This window comes from Mixophyes fleayi, chromosome 2, assembly GCF_038048845.1.
Source record: "Mixophyes fleayi isolate aMixFle1 chromosome 2, aMixFle1.hap1, whole genome shotgun sequence".
Taxonomy (NCBI): Eukaryota; Metazoa; Chordata; class Amphibia; order Anura; family Limnodynastidae; genus Mixophyes; species Mixophyes fleayi.
Window position 1 is genome coordinate 170365716 of NC_134403.1, and position 17390 is coordinate 170383105.

Consider the following 17390-nt stretch of genomic DNA (forward strand, 5'->3'; position numbering starts at 1 on the left):
GGGCAAATCATGGAGATCCTGGTAGGCAGCATGTGAAAGCCTATACAGGTATATAGAAATATGACCTTCAAAGGAAAATGTTGTTATAGTTCATATTGTGGGAAATCTGGATGCTACTTCGTACCGAGGGGCAAAAACCACACAAGGGTCTTGAAGCATAGATACCAACTACACAGGGAACAGCCATAGGCACATGTATTTCAGGATGAGATTGGATATTGTTGTAATCTCATCATGTTTGGTATTTAAATGTGCGGGAGATTATGACCGGTTTATTGAGCGGGGGTGTTAGTTCTCTGAGATATATCTGTGAAGAATTACAAACAGGTCAAAACTTAGGAATAGTTTGACCAAACCTGAGGCAACACCCAGGGGACATTTCCACCCCCCACATTAGCATACCCCCCACATTAGCATTCACGCTGCCCCTGTGATTGCCGTCCCATTTGAGTTTGCTTAAAAATCTGTGTTCTGAGTGGAAAAAACTGTCAGACTTCTGGGGAAATCAAGTTACATTGATAAGCTGTCCATCTTCTTAGCCAAATTCCCCTTGGCCAGATGCAATTCATGTAAGTGCAAATCTGAATGTAATCCTTTTTATTTTAAACTGTTTTTGCTTATGTCAAATTTATTAATTGTTATTCATTATTTTTGTTATCTGTATGCCCTGTACCTTTTGTATATTAAATCTATAATTTAATAAGTTGCGTCCTTGATACTCTAAAGAATCCATAGCCTTTATAGAAGAGATTGCTCGTCCAGGTAAACCCTTGGAATGCCAGTGTGTGATTTGTTGATACATTTGATTAACAAGCTGTGTGTGCTTGTATTTACATTTGTGTAACAGTCTGGAGGTGTGAATAGTTAAGCCTGCGTGTGCTGGTGTGGGTCTTGTTAGTTTGTGGATAACTAGAAACCTGTGTGCCAGCGGGGGACAGTATATTGGGGTCCTATTGCCCGTACCCAATAGGTGGTGGCTGAACCTTGAAGTGTCTGGGGGTGTGAGAGCGCTGTGTTTGGGGGCGATTCCGTAGGTCTAGAACCTGTGTGATAGGTGAGAGACTGCGGGCTGAAATCGTGTGTGGCCTCATACAGCAAACACCCCAAAGTCACGGCAGCTGGGAGTGTGTTCTTGACATGGTTATTTTGTCTGCCTTGTATGTCTGGTTCATGTATGCTATGTTTTCCTTACTGTCCTTCACTTTCCAAATCAACTAGAAGAATTTTATCATAAGCTTAAAATACATCTATTTGAAGACAAACAGGATGTGATTGGTCTATTCAGCAGAATGGAGCCAACTATGAATGGTGCCAACACTTTAATTATTTTAGATCAGTTATTTTAGAAAATAATAATTTGACAAGATATCAAAACTAGTATAGCAGAAGATAACAGCAGAAGGCATTTAAGTCATGCAGTCTTAGTAGAAAGTTAAAGCGGAGCATCTACTACCTACTGTGGTGAGGCCAGTAGGGACCTACAGCTCAGAAGCCTGGAGAATGACCACCTATGATGAAGAACTCCTGAGGATATGGGAGAGGAAGGTATTAGGGAAAAATGTTCAGCCCTATAGATGAGGGAGACCTCTGCAGAATCTGAAAGATTTATGAACTGAGGGGCTCCCATAACAAGTCAGCCATAGTGGGCCTGATACATCATAGTTCCTGGTGCATGCCGTATCTTGTGTGAACTTGCTCTACACATGCTCAGAAACGTGATTTACGCCAGTGAACGCAATCGCATGCAATTCATGTCCAAACACAAATTACATTTCCGACTGCCTAAAATTTAAAGGACGGAACGAGAGGGAAGGGGAAGACGCACATAGGCATGTACAATAAGGGCATGCTGAGGTCGAGCGCACACACATTCGTCCGATTCAAGCTTTGGGCAACTCTGTGTTTTTTAGCCGTATCACTTGCACCACCTACAGGGCAGGTGCAAGTGATGACTGATGCATATGCATGACAGAATATGTGTGTGCAAGTAACAGAATACACAATTTACCTGAAGTGTTTATCATCAGTGATAGCATGGCAGGTCAGTGAACGGCACACAAGGAAATTAAGCTACTGGGCCCAGGCCTGAGGTGAATTTCAAACAGTATGGTTCAGAATTTTAAAACATAGTGTAAAGAGTAATGTGTTGTAACCATAGCAGTCAGTCAAATATCAGTTTGGCAATGACAATATTATTACAGACAAAGCCCATCGGGTTCCATTCAATAAATATACCCCCTGGATTTCATATCTAAGTTTCAACAAGTGCACAAGAACTTTGCCTTGTAAGAGCCACCTTACTGCAGCATAAAACAGTAAATCTTGAATTGATGGGTTGTGATTTTATAAAATGATCACATTTTGACTGCACTGTCCAGCGCTCCCTTTAACCCCTCCTGCGTTTTGCTGCAGGAGCTTGTCTGTGAATACTGCAGTGAGTCCAAGATATGTTCACTGACAATTTCTGGATAGGAGCAACAAGCCCGGCATATGCTCTTGTCATTGATTTGGCACCATCAGTGCAAATACCAACACAGTAAAACCAATCCAGGGGCCTGATTCATTAAGGATCTTAACTTAAGAAACTTCTTATTTCAGTCTCCTGAACAAAACCATGTTACAATGCAAGGGGTGCAAATTAGTTTTCTGTTTTTTCATGTAGCACACAAATATCAACTTTAAATTACAGTGTACAAATAAGCTATCAAGTATTTGTGTGCTACATGAAAAAAAAAACAGTCAGTATTTAACTTATGTGCAAAACAGAATACTAATTTGCACTCCTTGCATTGTAACATGGTTTTGTCCAGGAGACTGAAATAAGAAATTTAAGTTAAGATCCTTAATGAATCAGGCCCCATGTGTTTTTCATCAAAATACATTTTAATCAGGTTAAAATTACTTTACTTTTTACGTCAATTCATAGGTCACCAGAATAAGATATCTTCTTCTACAGAACCTTCATATATAACATTATCAGACATGTCATGAATTTTCCTGACACAAACGGTGCAACATTACTTTTTAGGTCAGCCAATCAACAAGCTTGTCTTTCTACATGGAATGTTTGGTTTCTAAGTGGCAACAAAGTAGAGATGGTTTTAAATTACTGTTTGCAAGCACTTGACAGCACAGGATAGCATGTCTAGAAAGTGCTCTTGATGCCTAATATATGTAAAACCAATTTTTTATGTAGTCATCGTCAAATGTTATTTTCTTGCATTTTGAGAGATCATGTTTTTGCTGGTCATAAAGATGTTTTGGTGGGGGAGATGGCAATTCAGCCATTTGCAGATCAGATTCAGACGTTGATGTTGCATTATCTAGCCCACTGCAGTAACCTTTCATATCTCCTGATACTGTAGGACTACAAGTACCTTGCTAGCTATAGAAAATCTGTGGCAGCCTGCGGCTCTCCAGATGGTGACAGGCCATTCTGATAATTCTAACGCCTCCCCTCCTGATATATCACCTGACAGGAGACACATCACTAGTAGAACCATCCACTTGACAATAAGGTCAACAGTGCAGCCATTAAGGATTTATTTTTTGAGAAACCCAAGGGAACACTTCAAGTACGACTAGGGGTTCCCAAACTCCTGGGTGGAAATCACTGGCATAGATTATCACTACTAGGATCTTTTTCATGTAAGGTAAAAAGGTAAATTGTATTGTAAACTAAGGGATATATTTACTATGTGGCGATTCCGTAGAACCCCTATGTCCCGGCGCCTTGAAGTAATTTCTTTCAAACAGCAATTCTATTAAAAACAAAATCCAATGGGCTTTGTTCTTAATAAAAGTGCTGTTTGTTTTTTTAAAAAAAAGGACTTTAAAGCGTCGGTAATCTGAGGTTTTATGGAATCGCTGCATAATAAATATACCCCTAAATGTTCATTTAAAGTATTGTGCTCTTGTTTCCGGCCTAATCATTCCTTCATGTTTTGCTGTTGAACCTTGGTACCTTTGCATATCTTTTGTTTCTTAGTGGAAATGTTTAGCCAAGGTCTCTTGCATTTATTAAACCAGTAATAGAAGCAATCATCAGGTCAATGCTTAAGATAATTTGTCTAGTATTATTGGTTATGTACATCAGCATTTAAAATGTTTACGGTTAGGAACACATTTTGGCTATGCAGAGGGATTTTTGTTTTTTTTGTTAAGGTGCATTTGACTACATTCAGATCATATTTTCGTTATTACTTTTAAATTCTCGCACACCCAAATGGCCCCAGTTTTGAAGAGGGCAGCAATAAAACAACCCACAGCCAGTAAAATCATAGTAAACCTCACAGGAGCACAGACTATTTCAGGAGATTAGGATATTGTTCCTGGGAGAAGCAGGGACCAATTATGTTTGTGCTTTTTGTGCAGCATGTGACAGAGGTGGTGTGATGTGATGAGAGAAACTGAGACAAGCAATAATCCGCAAACAGAGTATTATTGTGCTATAGGAAGTTCCTGCTCTTGACAAACTTGTGTTAGAAGAGTGTGATGTTAAACATACATTTACATGAAACAAAGTTCATAGAGCCATTTGGTTCCCACAGCTTATAAAACATTTGGAAATAATAATCAAAAAAGAAAAGTATTTTTTTTTCGATGGTTTCAATAGAAAAACAGAACACTCTATATCAGGCCTGTCCAACCTGCGGCCCTCCAGGTGTTTTGAAACTACAAGCCCCAGCTTGCTTTGCCAGTAGACAACAGTTGATAGCTGCAAGGGCATGCTGGGACTTGTAGTTTCACAACACCTGGAGGGCTGCAGGTTGGACAGGCCTGCTCTATATGCAAATGCAATGACAAGGGTTAAGAGTCTGCAAATTGCTGTCCTGCCCTTGGCCTTCTTACATTATAGCATGCATGCAGTCACTAGAGAATCAGACTGCATATTTCTCTGTTCTCTACCTAATATTGGGTATATTGTAGGTATATGACGTGGATAACGGCATAGCTTATCTTGCACTTTCTATTCCTTTGTATATGTTGGAATGAAGAAACTCTTTATTGAAACACAAACAGAAAGCACTTCATGATCAAATAGTAAGTGTTCGATAATCAAATCATAATTCATGGGGACTAAAGCAAAACCTAGTATGACAGAAAGCCCCCAATCCATTTATTCAGTAGACGACAAGATAGCATAAAAGTATTCAAAAGGGTATGATACAATTTGCTACATCATAGAGAGGTGAGTGGTCCTGCATTATGATTGTAAAGAAAGGTCAGACTGCATCTTGCTAGGAATGTATGAAGCTTCCTAGAAAGAAGACATCTATAAAATTATACAATCTTAAAAAATAATTTTCCATATTCCAGCCATAACAAATGTTACATTTTTTTGCTTTCTCAAAAATAATTAAAATGACTGCAAGCACAAAATAAATAAAAAAATGTCAATTTCCTAATGACCTGTATTTCTCTGTAATGCAGGAACACAGAACAGACAAGGAACATCTTGAGCAAGGTGATTGGTTGCCAGCTGGCTGTTGCTAAGAGTCCTGCCAAGCTGGAAGCCAAGCACATATTCTCAGTGTGGGCAAGTCTATTGTGTCTGGCTACTAACCAACAGTCATGCAACACATTTTGTTGGGTTACTAGAAAGCGCCAAGGGCTGGTAATTTGAAGGGTGTTCTACATGATGAAATTGAGGGACGTAAGTAGACTCAAAGTGACCTAACAAAGCTGGGAATAGTTATTATTACCAATTAGTATGTGAAGAAATATCTAATTAATATGAACGGGGAGGCAGGAGGAAGCTTTGCTGCAGCATGATTTATTATTTTTGTGCTAGAATTCTGGGACATCTGCTCTGACTGATGGTGCATCAGCCCTTGCCAGTAGAGATGCACTACTATTAATAATGTCTTTGGTGTGTGTAGAGGATTCAAAGTCTTTTTGACTACACAATGGTCACACCTATCTTACACCCCAGTTATCAGTTCTATACATTCATTAAATACTTGGGGCATAGCACAATACCTTATATCTACATGTAACAATTCTTATCTGCTCTTCAAAAAAAAAAAAATCCTAATAAAAATATGAAGCTGCATTGTATTTGATTTTACAAATTAGAAAATCAACTCTAACTTAATTTCAACAAATGTTCTTCTGTAATAGTTACTTTTCAGTATTCTAAACATTCATTTTAATATTAATGTCACAGTTTCTATCTGCTGGCATCATAAATTTATACAATAATTTGTTAATAATTAGAAGCCTTGTTATATCACAGGTAAAATGTGCATATGTGTATTTTAATATATATATATATATATATATATATATATATATATATATATATATGTATATATATATATATATATATATATATATATAATTGTTTCAAGAGTGTTTAGGCAGAAAAGGTTAGGTACAGTACAGAGTCCAATTACTTGGTGGCCCATTGTGCCCTTCAGAACAGGGTGGCTTTACAATCTGTACTTGTTGTGGGGCTCCAATTCCACAGCCAATCTCAGTTAATTGACCAGAACAGGTTCATAGCAATTAACTTCCACTAGCCACTGTCAGTCAATGAGACTTTCCATCAGCTCAGCAATAAATTATGGCTGTAAGGAAGCCTTCTTCATCTCAGTCTCAGCTCCCACCTAACCAGAAGATTTAAGATGCAGGTCTGCAGTGAGAAATTGGGGTGAAATTCAGGTTCTTCTACAAGCTTGGGTAGAGTTAGTTGTATTCAAAGCCAAGGAAGAAACAGACTGCACAAGTCACTTGAACCTAAAGCTATCTGCTGCCCACGTTTGTGATTGTGCCTCCCCCCAAAATAAATTTTTCCCGAATACCACGCACTTACCAATCCAAAAAGTTAAATCTTTTTTTTTTTTTAACATTTTTCTTGCAGCAGTGGGTATGTCAGGGGTAGTAAATTAGAATGAATTCAGAAGCAGTATGGGAAATAGTAAGTAGCTAACCTGACAGTCAAGTAATTATTCTTTGAATGTTTAGACCAAAAACATTACTTACATGCTTGTATCAAGGAACACACAACCTTCAACAGTGATATCTAGCTACAAAAAAGGACTAATGAACAGAGAAACTAAAACCCATGTAAAAATAGCTTTTTTTTGTTTTTTTACACTATTTCCCATAAAAGATGGCTGCTGTTGGCTTCCTCGGTTGCCAACTAGGCTGCCTGAGCTGACTGGGGTGGTGGTTGTGGAGGCTCTCATAAGACTGTGACGCGTGACTATGCTGTACCAACGTCCACCCAGACGGAGGTCAGCGGTACCAGAGAATCAACACAACAGGTAGAGACAACTGGGTATATGTGACAGGTAGGAACAACAGGGGATATGAGAAAATGAAAACAATTATTTTTTTTATCTGATTGGCCTTTCTATGTGACCAGTGATCCACTAACCAATGGAAAATCACCATGAAAAGTCTAATCTTAAATGTATATGAAGGCAACTCAAGGCACATTCTGGTTGGGTTTGATCTGGAATTGTATTTGAATCTGGCTGCTTTTTAGTTGTGTGATTAATATTGCATGTAACTAACAATAATAGGTTGCTTTGAAAATACACAAATTCCATTCACAAGAAAACACCTCACAAATCAATATTATTTCAATAAAACATCTAAAACTGATTTAAACGTTATTAAAAACTCTGGTTAAACTGGTGATAAATTAATACTGGTAACAAAGCAAATCCTGGTTAAGAGGCTCTAGTAAAGCTAAAGACCAATTCTATTGTCTCCTACTCTAAATGCCATGTATCAAGGCAAATATGGAGAAAACAGCAGCTCATTCCGACTCTTTCCTCCATATTTCAGACCAACACTTTGCACATTGGTCAGTCAAGGGCATTGATGGAGGAGTCAGGGCACAGTGAGGGTGTGCCAGCATGGTAAAGATTGTAATCACTTCCATGGAGTTTGTTGCAGCACTCCTTCCCTTGACCCTTTGCCCATTTTGAATTATGTATATGAAAAACAATCTAGCCGATAGTCACATTCTCCCACATTAAATGTATTGTTTTTATCAATAAAAATCATATTTTGCTTTCTGTATTGTGTGGCGGTCACAAGGGTGCAGTGTGGTGTTCTGCTGCTGTAGCACATCCAATTCAAGGTTAGATGTACTGTGCACTCAGAGATGCGCTCCTGCATACCACTCATTGTTTGAGTTACAATTGAGTTACTGTCGCTTTCTTGTCAGCTGGAAGCTAGTCATTCTCTTCTGCCGTCTCTCATTAACAATGCGTTTCTACTCACAGAACCGCCGCTCACTGGATGGTTTTTATTTTCAGCATTGTTCTCTGTAAACTGTAGAGACTGTTGTGTGTATAAATCCAGGAGATCAGTAGTTTCTGAGGTACTCAAAGAACCTGTCTGGCACTAACAATCATTCCACTGTAAAAGTCACATGGATCACGTTTATTCTCCAGTCTGGTGTTTGGTCTGAAACAACAATTGTAATTTTGACGATGTGACTCAATAGATATTTGCATTAACTAGCAGGTGTACAGGTATACCTAATAAAGCGGACAGTGAATGCATGTATACACTATAATATATATAACCAATATAGATACAGAGTGTATTTGTGTGTATATACAGGGGCGGAACTAGCGAGCTGTGGGCCCTGGTGCAGAGAGGAGGGAACCAGGACCCCTGACCCTCTGCATCTGTCATCAGTGGGCCTCATTAACTCCACGGAAACCGGTGCACCGCACCTGCCCCACTAATGGTAGTTGTGTGTGTGTGTATACACATTCACACACATATAGATTCAAGTTTTATTTTTTATTCATTTATCAACCATTGTATGTATTTTTGTCTTCAATGGTCAATAAAATAACATACCTTAACCTCTCACCTGTCCCAATTCCACCAGGATAGTCTTGATTTTAGGAGACCATCCTGATCAGCCAGGAGCTTGTCCCAACCCGAGAACAGCTGTAATGTATTTCCACTCTTCATTTTACATACATGCGATGTGGAGCACTCTTTATATAAGAGAAGCTGAGAGGGAAATTTAGGTGGTTGGAGGGAAGTGCAAGCTATGCACTAAATGGTTCTGGCCCCGCCCATACATTACTGGCCACACCTCCAGCAAGATGGCACTTCTCAAAGCAGGCACTTCATATTTAGCCCCGGGCCCTTGATTTGACCCTGGACTGGTTAGCTAGTTGGAAAGATATTGTTAAAGTGCTTTGCTCAAGTAATAGTAAATATTAATCAGTGCTTACAAAGTGTATATATCAAATACTTAAAGGACTGGTAAATTCACAAATAAACCCTTGCCTTCATTCTATAGTTGTGTGCAAAGACCCGCTGGAAAAACAATTTTGCTCATCCCACATTTGGCTGCACAGCTATACAAAAAGATATGGACACATCTGGTCATGTCGTTTGCCTGCTTCTGTTCCAGTCTATAGCCTAAAGCTGGGGGGGGTGTCAGCAAGTAGCTAAAAATAACTGCACAGCAGCAGTCATGTATTAATACCAGCAACATACTTTGCTAGTCATGTGGATGCTATTCTATCACTGCATGAGTTTGAAGAGTCACAATTACCACCCCACTACCCCCATGGTCTACATGGAAGTGGGACAAATATTTGTCAGCTGTCCTTTAAACAGGAATTAAACATAAAGATATACAGATAATTCCTTTAAATAGCAGCCATTATAATGGATTAGACCCCTTCTAGCCTTAAGTAGAGACAGGTAAATATAAACACCCTCACTTAGTATAGAAAACAGCTCCTCCTCAAGGAGTATTCAAAGGAAAAATAATTATTGGTATAATTTCTTTCCTTTAACATCTTCCACCGCAGCCACTACAATGGGACATACCCAAGCAAGAATAGTTTGGAGGGCAAACACCAGACCAGCTACGTATGTTGCATAATCAAGGACAATTTATTAAGTAGCTGTGTGTGGGGGGGGAAAGACTCAAACTGTTGGTCAGAAGTTATTGCATCCAGTAGAAAATATCTGGTGACGGTATAAATACAGGACCATCCAGCTGCTTTGCAGAGACACACAGTTGAGCCTGTGACCTATATTGTGCTACGAGGATGAATTCTCTTCACTGTTCAAAAAATGAGGGATAAGAAGGTCTTTTGACGCTAACTTGGAATCTAGCAAGATGCTGAGTGCAGATACTTGTACTTTTAGAGTTGAGGGCGAGACCTTTCCTAAGACCACATGGACGTTCATCAATAATAAAGTACAATTGTATCCATAACAAAAGGATTGCCGTGACCTGTTTTTTCCTTTTGTTATTTTTTATTATTCATTTTCAGGGTGAGCAATAAGAAGAAATGGTGGGAAGTCATACCCTCGCTAAAAGGTCCATGGGACTGCTAGAGCATCTATCCCCTCTGTTCCTGGAACTTTGGGGAAAGTGAAAAACCTGGGCACTTTCGTATAGATGGACAAACTTTCTTGTTAGCAACTGGAATATTTCCTGGTGCAGAGTTCTCTCTCCTGGATGACCTTATTTTCAGCTGAGGTAAGTCAGCGTTGTCATTCTGTCAGCTTGCCACATGAAGTTTCTTTCTGCCCATGACATAACTTTTGCTACCTCAGTCATCATTGTCCTGCTCCTGGCATCTCCTTAAGCTGGGTACACACTAGCCTTGTTTAGGACGATAAATGAAAGAGTGGACGTCCCTTTAGCGACTTTTTACAGCCATGTTGTCGTGAACAATGATTTAAATTTTGTACACACTGCAGCGACATTTGCGGGAAATGTACGAGATACCAAAGACCTTAGCATAAAGGGGCAGAGCTTTCACTATAGTTAACTCCCTTCATTTCTATAAAATAGAAGTTTAGTAATATACATTAAATTTAGAAAAACATTTAACTGCTAAAGTGGAATGCAATGAATATTCCCTATTAATAAAACCCCTTTGTATGTAATGGAATGCTCCATTCTCTGCAGGCATCATCGTTGATTGGTCCACAGCAGAAACAAACGCCCATGTCGGAGTGTATAAAATGACAGAGGAACCTGTTTGGCGCCGAGAAGCGTCAGAAGATGGCGAGTGAGAAAGTGACAGTGGGGGTTGCGGGTGAGAAGATGTCAGTGGGGGTTGCTATGGAGACAGAGACAGAGACGGAGATAGAGTCAGAGATGGTGCTGGAAGGGCCAAAAAATGTTGGAAAAGTTAAGGTGGGGAATGGAGATACTCGAGAAGAGGAAAGAGCAAATCCAATGAGCCCAAGAGAGGTGAAGATGATGGTCAAAGTACTGGACCAGGACGACAACGACATTAAAAAAGGTCAGTAGCAGATGTAGTGTCACATAAAGCAATGTAAAAGGCATTTACATGTGTAGACATGTAAATGCTTTGGACACATACCTGTTCCGTTATAATAACCAAAATGGCGCCTGTTTCCAGAATGTACAGAGGTTAAGCCCGCAATTATTGCGATTGCGCCATAGGGACCAAAATATAAATATAAACTGATCTCGAGCAGTGTGAAAGGTGAGAAAATGAGAGTATTTATGTCATTGAATATAAATTACAGATATAGAAGTTAAATGATAAACATTTTTTATTTCCGTGTTTCATAGATAAAGAAATCAAAGGGAATAGAAACAACATCAAGACCTGTTCTGCCACAAACCAGTAGCACCTTTAGAAATACTTAATACTAAAAACAAAATAATACTCTGCAGTATTCAGCTCTCTGATTGGTATGGGCGCGCTCACTTCTCATGCGGATCTTTCCGAGTGCGTTAAATTTTTTTGACCTTTTCCAGCAATAAAAATGTTGCTTGAACACTGTGTGGTTTATTCTGGGTACTTCACAATTATAAGTTAATAAAGGTTAATATAACTTTAATAGGTTATAAAGGTATAAGTGTATAAAGAGTAAATATGAATACATTGCAATCATAGACGCAAAGGGTAATAACACACGTGCTTTATTATTATTAGTATTTATTTATAGGGCGCCACTAGGTATCCGTAGCGCCGTACACGGACAGACAGAAACACGGTACAGGGTGAGACAGCACGGAACAGTTAACAAAAAGCACAGTAACTCGGAAGCTCAAAGTACAGCTAGATGAAAGGTGAGAGGCCCTGGAGGTAGAGAGAGGGGTAGAAGGGCCTCACGGAGGCTTTACACAAGTGTAATGGTCTGCAGCCAGACAGGTGCAATATACATCGATACAAAACACAGTTATGTGCGGATTCCGCACCACGTGGGACTGGGATTGACATTAATTTTTTTACATACACACGCCCCCCAGGTCGAGGAAGTATCAGAGGATTGTCGTGAATCGGTCGGAAGTTTATACACACTACATAGTGGAAACGAGATTGGAACGAAAATATTAACCGGTTCGACCAACCAAGACTTTCGACCATCGTGTCGCTGTACACACTGACCCGACTTTTGAACGAGCGGTCGTATGTCGGCTGTTTGAGCCGATTATTGGACAAAACAGTGTAGTGTGTACCCAGCTTTAGCGATTTATGACGGCCACTACAGTCCTTTCCGAGAAGAGAAAACCGCACAAAGCAAATAGATGCTAATGAGTATAATAGGGTGCTTCACTTAACCACGGCTACAACATTAACAGGCACTATACCTGTATATATCAAGACCAACACATTTATAAACAGGAGAGCACTAGCTATAGTGACACTTACATTTATTACAAACAATAAAATCACACATAGTACTACATATACTTGCCCCATTTAGCATGTTTACTATAAGTAAAAATTACATTTCAAAATGTATTGTCCAATTTTCTCAAGCTCAATCATGCTCATATTTAATTGGTCCATTCCTTTGGATATATCAGTATATCCAAACTTTGTGTTTTAAAGAGCCAAATATATGACTCCTTAGTGAAACAAACATCAATTACTGGAACTTCTGTTTTTCTAAAGATATTCCTATATATGCAGTCAGTAATCAGTGATTGTATATTCACAGCGATAGGGACCAGTCCCACAATCATTCAGATGGTATCCAGCTCAATCCATTTTAGGCAACAAACAGAAGCCCTATGGAAAGTCAATGCTCATTGTCAAAAGATGAAATGATTGCAGTATATCCAGAAAGAAGGCTGGAATAAAAGGAGGCTGAAACTTCTTCATACATTTGTTCCACAAGAGCAGATATAGATGGTATTCAGTATTGAGCAGAGGATGTTTAGCCAAACCACACAATAGCATCATCTGACACGTTTCTCCATCTCTTAAGGGCCGGTTTCATCTATTTGAGAATACATGGAGAAGCTTTCCTGGTAGGAGGGGATGAAAAGAACATGTATGTATCACTTCTTTTCATTCATGCATCCTGACAGGAGATGAACCCCCCAGTCTGTGGTACTGGAGTCTTTTATATTATCCAGTCTGGTTCTGAATGGCATTCTCTCCACCCTCTTAGCTTTGGATTCTACCACCAATTCTTGTTAATCTAATGACATGATCCAGAGATATTTGTCTGCATTCCCAATGAGTAAGTCCAACAGGATATTTTACATTTTCTACCTTGCCCAAGGGAGTAACACAATGGAGTAACACAATCCCATCATAGGGTAATCGAATGTCAAACTTGTAGTTGACAAGCCAAGGACTGGATCTTGATACTTCTTTTCCTTAGGTAACGATATTTTATTTTGTACAGTGTATTTAGACTTACAGAAACTTTATCTGCTGTGATGGCACAAAATGACTCTCGGAATATGGCTGGATTATAAACAAGTCAACTACTTGAGTGATCCTGAATCACACAATGTGCTCAGACTTTTCAGTCACTAGAATGTTGTCCAAATAGGGCCAGAAAGTTATCCCATATTCAGAATTCTGCCACTAGTGTACTGAATACCTTGGTTAAAAGGTCTTGGGCATTTGACAAATGAACTACAAATGCTGTCGGAAGATACAGAACATGAGGAATCTCTGGTAATGAACTGCAAAAGGGATATGGATGCGAGAAAATCTCCTTCATTTAAAGCGTGCGCAAGACAATGACTTCCATGGACAAGTAATCAAGTCTCCTTAAATGTAGAACAGTACAGAAAGCCCTGAGGATTTTTTTGAACAGAGAGAGTATGGAATAAAAGTCTGACTCTGTAGAAGCAGGTCTGGATCTGACAAAAGAAGTTTCCCCTGGGCTTATAATGAAACCATCCTGTAACTCCCTTTTAACAATGTCCAGAAGAGATTGGCTTAGTGGTTATCACTTTTGCCTCATAACACTGGGGTCATGAGTTCAATGCCCCACCATGGCCTTATCCATGTGGAGTTTGTATGCTCTCCCCATGTTTGGGTTTCCGCCCACACTCCAAAAAACATACTAGTAGGTTGATTGGCTGATTGACCTTAGTCTTTCTAGGGGTGTGGGGAGATATATATATATATATATATATATATATATATATATATATATATATATATATATATATATACACACACACACACACACACACACACACATATGCATGCAATTAGACTCCTAAGTCCCTGCCCCATTGGAGCTTACAGAGATCTCTGTATAGCACTGCAGAATTAGTGGCCCTCTACAAATAGCTGCTGCGTCCATCTTTTTGCGTTACTGGGCTGATCCTGCTGCCCCACATGTATTATTGGGGGATGTGAACCAGGCAATAGGTATTTGGACCTGATCTCCCCTACCGAGCCCAAAAGGATTGTTTGGAAGCAACGGTACCACCTCGTCTGATATATTGTCTCTGAGGCTTATAACATCTTATATTTTTGAAGTGTTGACAGGAGATTGAGGATCCTGCAGCATGGTGCCTGCAGCATGGTGTTAGGCTTGCCTCCACAAAACATGGTGCCTAGTTTATAACCAAAGAGCCTTGAAATAGTATCACTAAACTATTTTTAGACTGAACATCTGTTGCACATAGGCACCAACAGAGAGCTCTCCTAGCTACTGCTATTGAAGTCATGTATCTGGCAGAATAGGTAATGGTATACAATGATGCCTTGCAAATACAATCTATTCATCCATGCATAACTCCAATGCTTTTTCAGCAAATATTGTCTACTGTTTTGCTGGACATCTCCCCATAGCCTTCGTAATCGAAGCCATCACCGATTTCAGAGCAATTCCACAAGAACTATGAAACACTTTACAACAATTTTCCATCTTCTGATCCATAGGATGCCCTTGAAGGCCATTGTTCTAATGGAAGAGTGATCCAGTTGATAAACTGGCTATTGTTGTATACACTTTTGGTACTAAACTCCATTTCTGTGCAGTTTCATCATTTAAAAGGATAGAGGCATTCTGTTCCTTTTCGATAGATCAGAGACTTAATACTACAATTGTACAACCTGGTAGTTCTCAATGAGGGACATCTGAGCTGGAGCCGAGGTAGATGCTTCATTCATACCATGGGATTTATATACATGCCTGAGCAGAATCACTCCATTATCCTAATTCACTACTAGTGTTCATCCTTATATTCCAAAGATTCCAGTTCTGCCTGGGAACCCCTGTCCTCCAAGTCCCTACTTGCCAGGGGCCATGTCTTCAACCCCTGCAGCGCATATAAATACTATTTAGTTACAAATGATTTAGTGATGTAGGCTACCAACTCCTTAAATTGCGCAGGGGGCTGGGATTTACATGCTACAAAATAGACCACTTTACCATCCATATATAATACCTTGCCACAGGCTCCACAGACCCCATACTTTTATTTCTTCCATTCCACACAGACAATAACAGCTACCTATCCTCCATCAGGGAAAAGTTAGAATGGGGCCGATACATTTTAATGATTGACATGGCAGATGGAAGTGGATTGTTTTTTTTTTGTTTTTTTTAATACATTAATACAATACAAGCTTGACAAACACATAAATATCTTGATCAGCGCTTTTCCAAACAGAAAAGCATTCAACTGAACGCAGATACCCCCACCTTAAGTTATGATAATGTAACCTTCTCTGCTAAGCCTATTTTGACTGATCACATTCCAACATCAATAATTTGTGTTTTCTTTGTTCTGTATTCAGGAGACAGCATTTTGAGAAAAAAAACTTTACGTTTGTTTATACACATGGACAAAGGAGATTTTTTTTTTATAAATATATATATATATATATATATATATATATATATAAATTGTTTTTTTACTGAAACTGCTAGAAACTAAACCAACGCAAATTTGAACAGCACCAAGAAACACTTTGCTGTTCTCTCTTTGGCATCAATCCATTTTTCCTAAACAGCAAAAAACAAGGTTTGTTTTTCTTTGTCGTCGCCATTTTCAGTCTTAAATGATATGCATAAAGTGTGTATTTAGCCCAACAAGCCATAGCATTTTGAAAACTAAGCAACCTCCCACATCAAGCAAGGTTTTATTGAAACCAGAATGGGGGAGATCTGGGCATTCTAACCCCCCCTTCTCTGGAGTTAAAGCTTTCTGTAGTGTAGGGCAGGGCTTCCCAAACCCAGTCCTCAGGGCCCCCTAACAGTGCAGGTTTTCCATATCTCCTTGCTGGAGCACAGGTGTATTCATTACTGACGGACAGATCCACAGGTGGTCCTAATTATGTCACACGTGATTCGGAAAACCTGCACTGTTAGGGAGCCCCGAGGACTGGGTTTGGGAAACCCTGGTGTAGGGTGTTATTGTCTGGTGACCAAACAATAATTACAAAATGGCAATATCACTTGAAAGGTGGGTGTACCTCTCTCAAATGAGGGCAACCCCGTTTTTTTTAAAAGCAGGATGGAGGAGATTTAGACCCTCCTCCATCACCCCTGGACTTCTCAATCAATTCTGCAGTGTTATGTCACCCTTCAGTTAATGTCTGGTGATTATACCATTTTAGGACCTATATGGAACTTTTAGAGCCCTCATCCACTGGCTATTCACAGTTTTTCAGTAGGCAGTGAGCAGGTGGAGCTTAATGAGGTCCTCACATCTCAGCACAATACTGTAATTAAGTCCTGTCCCCTCCCCTATTTACAGGAATTAGCTGTTGGGGGGGGGGGGGGTTGAGACAGGAAAGTTTACTTTTAAACTTCTTTGACCCACTTGAGTGCCAAGGATGAATCCCACTTCTACTTAGCATGAAAGGGGTTAATAAGACAACTTTTGCTATGTGTGTAGGACATATGCTTTTATTTGAATGCAAAACATTCCTTATTTTTTATTACTTTACCAATTGTATGCATATTTTTTTCCTTGTAAACTTTTTAAATCATCGCTCTATTACATGTGTTTTATTGTTGATGTGGTTGTACTTTTATAAATTGAAACCTGTTTTATAATCCATCAACCCAATTTTTTTTTTAATAAAAAGAATCCTAGAAGCGACATGAATTAAATTCTCTTTTCAAAAACTATTTTTGGCTCTCAAAAGGACGTAAAATGACCATAAAAAAGTATTTTGCCATTTTAA